General features: G+C 38.7%; 1 long non-coding RNA gene across 5 annotated transcripts; it reads left to right on the plus strand.

Annotated features, from left to right (window-relative positions):
• On the plus strand, positions 1-10,353 carry LOC117011647 (uncharacterized). 5 transcript variants are annotated; one of them, XR_004421047.1, is made up of 4 exons: positions 187-463; positions 7,109-7,196; positions 8,686-8,794; positions 9,948-10,353. It is a non-coding gene; the product is annotated as an uncharacterized LOC117011647 (long non-coding RNA). The 5 variants fall into 5 exon arrangements; XR_004421044.1 differs by lacking the exon at positions 9,948-10,353 and adding an exon at positions 1,716-1,787 and having other exon boundaries at positions 8,686-9,469; XR_004421046.1 differs by lacking the exons at positions 187-463; positions 9,948-10,353 and adding an exon at positions 1-179 and having other exon boundaries at positions 8,686-9,469.
• The last annotated feature ends 435 nt before the right edge of the window (positions 10,354-10,788 follow it).

Genomic DNA, 10,788 nt, shown 5'->3' on the forward strand with positions numbered 1-10,788 from the left:
GTTAACTCCGCGCCAGCCATTGTTTACGAGAAGCCTGTGTTGCAATTACTTCGCTCAGGTCACCGCGTTGAGGAAAAACGGGAAAGCCTCTCAGCGTTCCTTACCACCACAAAGGAAGCAGCCATCCGTACGGCAAACCCCTCCATCTGTGGGACTGGCTTGCTCACGTGACAAGGGAGGTGCGAGCCAACGTAGGCGACTCTCTCTCCCTCTGGTGGTGGGGCCCAAGCAGCAACACCAGCTTTGACTTGGAGATTCTGCTTCCGGGTCGTCTTGGGCCGGTTTTTGTGGTCGTCCGGGTCCCGGCGGTGAACGCCAAGCTGGGGCGAGGCTGGTTTTGAGATCTGAGCCTGCGCATAGGGATGGGAAACCCGAGAAAGAATCCAGTGTTTGTTAAGGGTCCCTGCGTGGTCTGTTAAATCTCTCCACCACCGGGTGAGGCATGTACTGTTACCATTTACAGGTGAGAAAACAGACTCACCTTTCTTGCCCACCATGCTAAACCCTGGCAGAGATGGGATTAGAAGTTCCTAACACCCCCCCCCCCCCCCCCCCGTTCCTGTAAAATGCGATGACAATAATGTGAGAGATTGTTGCGAGGATTGAGTTTTCAGGTTACAGTGCCTGGTCGTTAACTATATTAGTTTCTTCTCTCAAGAAGCCAGACCACACAGCCTTGTCCCTGACCTGTGGCTGGTGATGATGGATGGTGCTTGGTACCACCTGGCTATTTGCTCTCAGGAACTTGACTGAGGTTGGGCAGTCCCTGGGAAGCAGTCCTTGCTCTGTCTCAGGAGTTGGCAGCTTGGCCTCCCATGGAGGGCTCCTACTTGTCAGGAAGGAGGAGGACTAAATATCTTTGGTACTCACACTTCCAAGATCCATACTACCAACTTCCTAAGAAGTTGCAAATAGTGATTTGAGGAATCTTTAGATAACATTACCTGCTGTACCTGCTTCAAACCATCAATCAGACCACCTCCAATTACATCAGGATAATTTCCAGTTTCTGCAAATTTGATCATTCCAGGTCATCAGGAGATCTCTCTTTAAAGTTCCATAATAGCTTCATATCTGTTATCAATTTCCACACTGGTTATTATCACCTCAACAAGGATATGTTTAACAGTTAAGGGCAAGTATGAGTCGCAGCGTTTTCATCAGCATCATCACAATTCTGGGTGAGAATCCAGTTCCTAGAGAATATGCTGTTTCTGTCCTTGGGAAATGCACAAGGTTTTATAATCCAGGTGTGAAAATGCGCAAATGTTACTGCCTCATCGAAGAAACAATATAAGGAAGTTTATTTTTCCATGACTCTCTAACAGATTGAAATTCCACAATATTGTCCTTAAAGTGATGAATGCCATTTGTGCTGGACAACACAAACCAAAACGAACAGGAACATTAGGCCTTTGCACTTTTATCCACGTAATATGTATAATTATTGCTTTATGCAGTTGTCTTATAAATGAGAAAGAAAAGAAGAGCTACAAACAAGTACATTTATGTTATCTTTTATATTTACCCTAATAGTTACCACTATTGGTTCTCTTTATTTTTTCATTTGTAATTGAGTTACTGTCTAGTCATTTCATTTTAACCTGAAAGATTCCCTTTTGCATTTTTTGTAGTGCAGGTCTGCTAGTAACAAATTCTCTCAGTTTTTGTTTGTCTGGGAAAGTCTTAATTTGTCTTTTATTCTATTATTATAGCATATTACATTAATTGATTTTTGGGATGTTAAACCAACTTCGCATTCTTGGAGAAAAGTCCACTTGACCATGGTATGTAGTTCTTTTCGTATGTTGCTGGATTCTGTTTGCTAATATGTTGTTGAGAACATCTGCATACATCTATAGTTTTCTTCTCTTGTGATGTCTTTCTCTGGTTTTGGTATCAGGATAATATTGGACTCCTAAAATGAGTTGGGAAGTGTTTCTTTCTTTTCTGTTTATGATAAGAATTTGTGAAAAATTGGTATTAATTCTTCTTTAATGTTTGGAAGAATACACCAGTGAAGCTGTCTGCTCCTGGGCTTTTCTTTGTGGGTAGTTTTTAAAATTACTAATTCAATAGCTTCACTTATTATAGGTCTGTTCAGATTGTCTATTTCTTCTTGAGTCAGTTTTGGTAGTTTGTGTTTTCTAGGAATTTATCCATCTCATTTGGTTATGTATATGTTGTTTGCATACAAATGTCCACATAATCCTTCATTATTTGTCTGAGGTCAGTAGTAATATCCCCTCTTTCATTTCTGATTCTAGTAGTTTACATCTTCTCTCTTTTTTTCTTGTTCAATCTACCTATAGGTTTGTCAGTTTTTGAAAATCTTTTCAACGAAGCAACTTTTGATTTAATTGATTTTCTCTGTGTGTTTCTGTTTCATTAATTTCTGCTCTAATCTTTAATATTTCCTTCCTTCTGCTTTCTTTGGGTTAGTTTGTTCTTCTTTTATTAGTATCTTATGGTTATTGGCTTGAGATCTTTTTTTTTTAATTAAAGTTTATTGGGGTGACAATTGTTAGTAAAGTTACATAGATTTCAGGTGTGCAATTCTGTATTACAACATCTATATATATCACATTGTGTGTTCACCACCTAGAGTCAGTTCTCTTTCCATCACCATATATTTGATGCTCTTTGCCCTCATCTCCCACCCTTCACCCCCCTTACCCTTTGGTAACCACTAAACTATTGTCTGTGTCTATGAGTTTTTGTTTCTTCACTTCTTTATCTTGCTCTTTTGTTGTTTTCAGTTTTATATATCACATATCAGTGAAATCATATGATTCTCTACTTTTTCTATCTGACTTATTTTGCTTAGCATTATAATCTCGAGATCCATCCATATTCTTGCAAATGGTACTACAGTGGTACCTCGGTTTTTTAACGTAATCCGTTCCAGAAGACCGTTCAAGTTCTGAAACATTCGAAACCGAGGCACAGTTTCCACATAGAAAGTAATGCAAAATGGATTCATCCATTCCAGACCTTTAAAATCAGCCCCTAAAACTGCAAATGAATTTTACTATCTAATGATACCATAGATCCATAAAATTTACGGCATTCGTAAACCGAAATGTTCGTCAACAGAGACATTCGAAAACCAAGGTTTTCGAATCTTTTCTTATGGCCAAATAGTATTTCACTGTGTATATATGCCACAACTTCATTATTCATTCATCTATTGAAGAACACTCTGGTTGTTTCCATGTCTTGGTCACCATAAATAAAGCTGCGATGAATGTTGGAGCACACATGTCTTTTTGGATAAAACTTTTCAAATGTTTTTGGGTAGATACCCAGGAGAGGGATTGCTGGGTCATATGGTAATTCTATTCTTATTTTTTTTTGAGGAACCTCCACACTGCCTTCCATAGCGGCTGCACCAATCTGCATTCCCACCAACAGTGTATGAGGGTTCCTTTTCCACAGCCTCTCCAACACTTGTTACTATTTGTCTTTTTGATGATAGCCATTCTGACTGGGGTGAGGTGATATCTCATTGTAGTTTTTATTTGCATTTCTCTGATGATTAGTGATGTTGAGCATTTCTCTGATGATTAGTGATGTTGAGCATTTTTTCATATGTCTATTGACAATTTGTGTGTCCTCCTTGGGGAAATGTCTCTTTAGGTGCTCTGCCCATTTTTAAATTGAATTGTTGATTTTTTTGTTGTTGAATTGTATGAGTTCCTTATATATTTTGGAACCCTTATCGGAGGCACTGTTTGCAAAAATCTTCTCCCATTAATTTGTTGCCTCTTTATTTTGTCTATGGTTTCTTTTGCTGTGCAGAAGCTTTTAAGTTTCATTTAGTCCCATTCGTTTATTTTAGCTTTTACTTCCCTTGCCTTTGGAGTCAAATTCATAAAATGCTCTTTGAACCCAAGGTCCATAGGTTTAGTATCTATGTTTTCTTCTATGCAGTTTATTGTTTCAGGTCTTACGTTTAGGTCTTTGATCCATTTTAAATTAATTTTGGGACACGGTGACAGACAGCAGTCTAATTCATTCTTTTGCACATGGCTTTCCCAGCACCATTTATTGAAGAGGCTGTCCTTTCTCCATTGTACGTTTTTGGCTTCTTTGTCAAAAATTATCTGTCCATATTTATGTGGATTTATTTCTCTATTCTATTCCATTGATCTGTGTGTCTGTTTTTCTGCCAGTAAGATACTGTTTTGATTATTGTTGCTCTGTACTACAAAGTGAAGTCAGGGAGTGTGATACCTCCAGCATTGTTCTTTTTTCTTAGGAATGCTTTGACTATTCGGGGTCTTTTGTGGTTCCATACAAATCTGATCATTTCTTGTTCTATTTCTTTAAAAAATGCCATGGGGGTTTTGATAGGGATTGCATTAAACTTGTATATTGCTTTGGGTAATATGGCCATTTTAACTGTGTTGATTCTTCCAACCCATGAACATGGAATGTCATTCAATTTCTTTGTGTCTTCATTTTTTTAAAAAATGTCTTACATTTTTCAGTATATAGGTCTTTCACATCCTTGGTTAAGTTTATTCCTAGGTATTTTATTCTTTTTGTTCCAATCGCAAAAGGAATTGTTTTTTTAATTTCTCTTTCTGAGATTTCATTGTTAGTATATAGGAATGCAATGGACTTTTGTACGTTGATTTTGTAGCTGGCAACTTGACTGTATTCGTTTATTTCGAATAGCCTTTTGGTGTAGTGTTTAGGGTTTTCTATATAAAGCATCATGTCATCGGCAAAATGTGACAATTCTTCATTCCCAGTTTGGATACCTTTTATATCTTTCTCTTGCCTGATTGCTCTGGCTAGAACTTCCTTCCAATACTATGTTGAAAAGCAGAGGTGATAGGGGACAGTCCTGTTGTGTTCCTGAACATAGAGCAAAGGGCTTCAGTTTTTCACTGTTAATTATGATATTAGCTGAGGGTTTGTCATATATGACCTTTATTATGTTAAGGTATTTTCCTTCTATACCTATTTTATTAAGTGTTTTAATCATAAATGGATGTTGTATCTTGTCAAACACTTTTTCTACATCTATTGATATACTCATATGATTTTGTCCTTTATTTTGTTTATGTAGTGTATCATGTTGATTGATTTGCATATATTGTACCATCCTTGTGCCCCTGGGATGAACCCCACTTGATCGTGATTAATAATTTTTGTAATGCATTGTTGCATTTGATTTGCTAGAATTTTGTTTGGGATTTTTGCATCTGTATTCATCAGAGATGTTGGTCTGTAATTTTCTTTTTTGTGTTATCCTTACCAGGTTTTTGATATCAGGGTAATGTTGGCCTCATAAAATGAGTTAGGGAATATTGTATTGTCTCTTCTTCAGTTTTTTGGAAGAGTTTGAGTAAGACAGGTATTAGATCTTCTTTGAATGTTTGGTAGAATTCACTAATGAAGCCATCTACTCCCGGATTTTTGCTTTTGGGGAGGTTTCGGATGAATGATTCAATTCCTTACTGGTGATCGGTCTATTTAGATTTTCCCATTCTTCGTGATTCAGCCTAGGAAGGCTATATGTTTCTAAGAACTTGTCCATTTCTCCTAGACTATTGAATTTGGTGGCATACAGTCCTTCATAGTATTCTCGGATGATCCTCTGTATTTCTGTGGCATCTGTGATAACTTCCCCTCTTTCATTTCTGATTTTGTTTATTTGTGTCTTTTGTCTTTTTATCTTAGTGAGTCTAGCCAAGGGTTTGTCAATTTTATTAATCTTTTCAAAGAACCAGCTCATTTTTGCGTTGATTTATTCTAATGTCTTTTTGTTCTCTATTTCATTTACTTCTGCTCTGCTTTTTATTAGTTCCTTCCTGCTGTTGACTTTGGGTTTCATTTGTTCTTTTTCTAGTTCTTTAAGATGTAACATGAGGTTATTATCTGGGATTTTTCTTGTTTCTTGACCTAGGCCTGTCATGATACAAATTTCCCTCTTTAAACTGCTTTTACTACATCCCAAAAATTTTGGTAAGATTTATTTTCATTGTCATTTGTTTCTATGTCTTTTGACCTCTCCTCTTATTTCTTTGACCCAGTCATTCTTTAAATGTATGTTGTTCAATCTCCACACATTTGTTTCTTTTCCTGCTTTCTCTTTGCAGTTGATATCCAATTTGAAAGCCTTGTGATCAGAGAATATGCTTGGTATGATTTCAGTTTTCTTAAATTTGTTGAGGCTAGTTTTATGTCCCAATATATGGTCTATCCTTGAGAATGTTCCATGTACACTAGAAAAGAATGTATAGTCTGATATTCTAGGATGAAGCGCTCTGTAAATGTCAATTGCAGTGGTACGTCGGTTTTTGAATGTAATCTGTTCCGGAAGATCGTTAGTTAGAATTCTGAAACATTCGAAAACAGCCAACAGCTAGGCCTCCAGATCTTGCACTTAGCAGAAGCTCCATGACATGTTCGACTTCCGAAAACCGAAGCATTTACTTCTGGGTTTACAATGTTCGTAAACCGAAATGTTCGTCAGCGGAGATGTTCGAAAACTGAGGTGCTACTGTGTGTTCATTTCATCTAATGTGTCATTTAGGGCTGATATTTCTTTTTTTTCTTTAAGATTTTTTTTTTTATTTGGGGAAGAGGAACAGGACTTTATTGGGGAACAGTGTGTTCTTCCGGGACTTTTCCGAGTCACGTTGTTGTCCTTTCAATCTTAGCTGTGGAGGGTGCAGCTCCAGGTCCAGTTGCCGTTGTTAGTTGCAGGGGGTGCAACCCACCATCCCTTGTGGGAGTCGAATCGGCAACCTTATAGTTGCGAGCCTGCGCTACAACCAACGGAGCCATCTGGCCACCCGGGAGCTGAGCGGCAGCTCATTGACTTCATTCTAATTGCGGAGGGTGCAGTTTGCTGGCCTATGTGGGAATCAAACCAGCAGCCCCATTGCCCAGAGCTCGCACTCTAACCAACTGAGCCCCTCATCTACCCTCCAGAGGCTTTAAATGGTTGTGTTTGTATAGTTTTTACCAGTTTCATGAAGAAGCAGGTGAATGGAGCTCCTGATGCTGTCAATCCTTCACCTATCTCCTTTATTTTTGAAGGATATTTTGTTCACGTAGAATTATTGGTTGACAATGCTTTTCTTTTCAGCATTTTGAGGACATTCTACTGCCTTCTGGCCTCCGTGATTTCTGATAAGGAATCAACTGTTAAGCTTATCGGGGATTCCTTGTACATGGTAAGTTATTTCTCTTTTGCTGCTTTCTGGGTTTTTTTTTGTTTTGTTTTGTTTTTGGTTTTTACCATCAGTAACTTTTTATTTTTTTAAAGATTTTATTGGGGAAGGGGAACAGGCCTTTATTGGGGGAACAGTGTGTACTTCCAGGACTTTTTCCAAGTCAAGTTGTTGTCCTTTCAGTCTTAGTTGTGGAGGGCGCAGCTCAGCTCCAGGTCCTATTGCCGTTGGTAGTAGCGGGGGCGCTGCCCACCATCCCTTGCCAGACTCGAGGAATTGAGCTGGCAACCTTGTGGTTTAGAGCCCACTGGCCCATGTGGGAATCGAACTGGTAGCCTTTGGATTTAGGAGCATGGAGCTCTAACTGCCTGAGCCACCGGGCCGGCCCAGTAACTTTTGTTTTTAATTAGTTTCAGGTTTACAAAACAATGCAATAGTTAGACATTTCACCCCTCACAAAGTGATAACCCCCTCTCCCATCTGTTGCTGCTTTCAAGATTCTCTTTTCGTATTTATCTTTTGTGAGTTTAATTATGATGTGTCTAAGTACGGATCTCTTTGAATTTATCCTAGTTGAATATATTTTCCTTTAGTTCTTTGAATATATTTAAAATAGCTGATTTAAAGCCTTTGTCTAATAAGTCCAATGTTTGGTTTCCTTAGGTACAGTTTCTATTGATTGCTCCCTTCCTCCCCATATGGGCCATACTTTCTTGTTTCTTTACATGTCTCACAACTTTTTGTTGAAAACTGAACATTTGAAATAATATCCTGTGGCAACTCTGGAGATCAGATCTCCTTTTTCCCGGGGTATGTAGTTTTTGTTGTTTGTTATTGCTGCTATTTGTTTATGACTTCCAGGAACAAATTCTGTAAAGTATGTATTTTTTATCATGTATGGCCACTGGATTCTCTGATCATTTAGTTTGGTGATCAACTAATGATTGAACAGAGATTTCCTTAAATGTCTGGAGCCATTAAATCTCCCAACCTTTGCTGAGGGGTTCTGTGTGCTTGTTGGTATACACCTTCAATGCTCTTGCAGGTAGTTTGTAGTTCCACCTTATCCTTCACTTTTTGTTTCCACAGAGCATCAAGAACAGCCAGCAGTGAGGGGAGCTAATGCAGTGCTGATACATAAAGAGTTAATATGAACAGAAAAAGCCTAAGCAGAGACTTGGCTAATCAAGAGGCACAAATAGAGAACTCCCAAGGGGAACTTATCTAAACTAAAGAAACAAGTAGAAGCCATCTGTCCTGGGAACAGGGATTTATCTGAAGCTTGGAGGACAGTCAAGGCCTAACATTAGACACTACAAGGTTACTTTACATTTGCTGTCCCAGCCTTCTGATGTAACCTCCCTGTCTTTGTGCACATAACAGAGAGCTGTAAAATAAAGCAGGGGCAGCGGTCTAATGAGAACTGCTTGCCCTCCCGATCCCATCTTTGTCTCTTGTCTTCTTTTTTCTCAATCCTCGCTCCCCACTTCAGGACCGTTCGTCTCGTCGGCAGGCTCTGACAAGTGGCGCCTGAACAGGGACCTGAATACTGGGGATAAAGTGAAGGGCACCGCACGGAATTGAGACGTGCATCGAAACAGGTAAGGGGTGCGGTGAGATACCATAGTCGGGAGTAATAAATTATGGGACAGGGAAACAGTAAACGGCTGTGTACCCATATGTTGAAGAGCATGCTAAAAGCTAGAGGAGTAAAAACCAGTAAAGCACAGTTGCTTAGATTTCTAGAATTTGTAGAACAAGTATGTCCTTGGTTTCCTGAGGAAGGGACTTTAGATATAGAAACTTGGAAAAAGGTGAGGGATCCTTTACAGGGATATTATGACGTTCATGGACCCTCTAAGGTACCAGTGGATCTCTCCACCTTACTTTTTTATTTTTTGTATTTGCTTTTATTTTTTTTACTTTGATGCCTTTTCAAATTGGCATGTCTTTAAAGTATTTTTTTTCCCTTGAGTAAAAATGGGTGTGTGTGTGTGTGTGTGTGTGTGTGTATAAACATGTATATATATTTTAAATCATATTAACTTGACCAAGTAAAACCAAGCCATACTGTTTTTGAGCCAATTAAGAAAATTGCCATTTTTAAAGTGTAGTATTTCAGGATGGTTAAACACACATGAAATGACTCAATATTCTCTGGATTACTGAAAGAAAACCACCTTAAAGATTGTGTTGAAAGTTTTAGTGTTGCCTAAAAAGCAAGAGGGCAGAGGAAAGGCAGTTGACTGGTAATAAGTAAGGAAAAAAAAAAATAAAAAAGGGGGAAAGAGAGTAGTTTTGTCTTAAAGTAAAAACGTCTGGTTGTGGCAGAACATAAAAGGAGATAGTAAAAGCTAAACTTGAGAGTATGTAGTAAGTTGTAGAAGGTTTGGGGGAAGTGAACTTTATTTGTCTTGGTTTATAATACCTGCAAATAATGGGTTTGATAAGAAATAATGAGGTATGTTGAAAATTTAACAATATTATGTCAATTTTGGTGGATTTATTCATAATAGGGAAAAATATATGAATTTTTTACTGTAAAGTGTTTCTGTTCACATGAAATTATAGTCTCTCAGGGGGCAGAATAAAAGCCCTCTGTCAAGACAGATTTAAAATGACAATCACTTCAAGTAAATGTTAACTGTTACATGAACTATATTTGGCCAATGAAATGATCCACTCGATAATCAGTGGCACGGGCCAGACCCAGTCCTAATTTGGGGACGAGGGCATGTTTGTGTTTATTCACAGAGTGATGGAGGACCACAATGGCTACCGGAAAGGCTGGTGCGTTTTGCTGCAGACACTGCTCAGAGCTTCAATGATCCTGAGCTCAGCTGATGGAACCACATATTGGGCCTACGTCCCTGAAACTCCTCCACCTACAATTGACCCGTGTGAAGGAGAGACTTGTACAAGCAACAAAGCCGTTTTATAGAGAGACTGCTACATCAAAGCCTGGAAATATCCCGTCCCAGGTTTTAATAGATCTTTTATTGACTGGTCCGGAGGAAATGTGACAAACCAATTTCCTGGACACTTGGGAGTAGTAGCAGGGCTATGGTAGACTGCCTCTTATCCTCAACATCATATTTGAAAAATAGCAGGGGCATTACCACCCACAGCGTTCGCAGATAGTAGCGGTAACCTTACCATTAGACAAAATACTACTGCTTGTGTTAAGCCCCCACATGTATTATTGATTGGCAGTATTATTATTAATGTTGTAAAAGATTCTCAGTTCAATGTCACTTGTAACAATTGTAAAATCAGTAGTTGTGTCACTTGGCTCCCCAAAAACCAAAGCGTTATGGTATTACACCAACCTTCCTTTGTAATGTTACCTGTTAATGTAACAGGGGAGTGGTATTCAGATAGGGGATATCAAGTGTTGATTAAGCTAGAGACGGCTCTCTCGCGACCTGTTCGAGCACTAGGACTTATTATAACTGGTGTAACTGCACTAATCATGCTCATAGCTTCCTCTGTAACAGCAGCTGTTTCTCTATCACAGTCTGTACAAACTGCTACTTATGTTAATGAACTATCTAAAAACGTATCCATTGCTTTAGACACACAAGACCTCATAGAC

This window comes from Rhinolophus ferrumequinum, chromosome 19 (genome assembly GCF_004115265.2).
Source record: "Rhinolophus ferrumequinum isolate MPI-CBG mRhiFer1 chromosome 19, mRhiFer1_v1.p, whole genome shotgun sequence".
NCBI classification, from domain to species: domain Eukaryota; kingdom Metazoa; phylum Chordata; class Mammalia; order Chiroptera; family Rhinolophidae; genus Rhinolophus; species Rhinolophus ferrumequinum.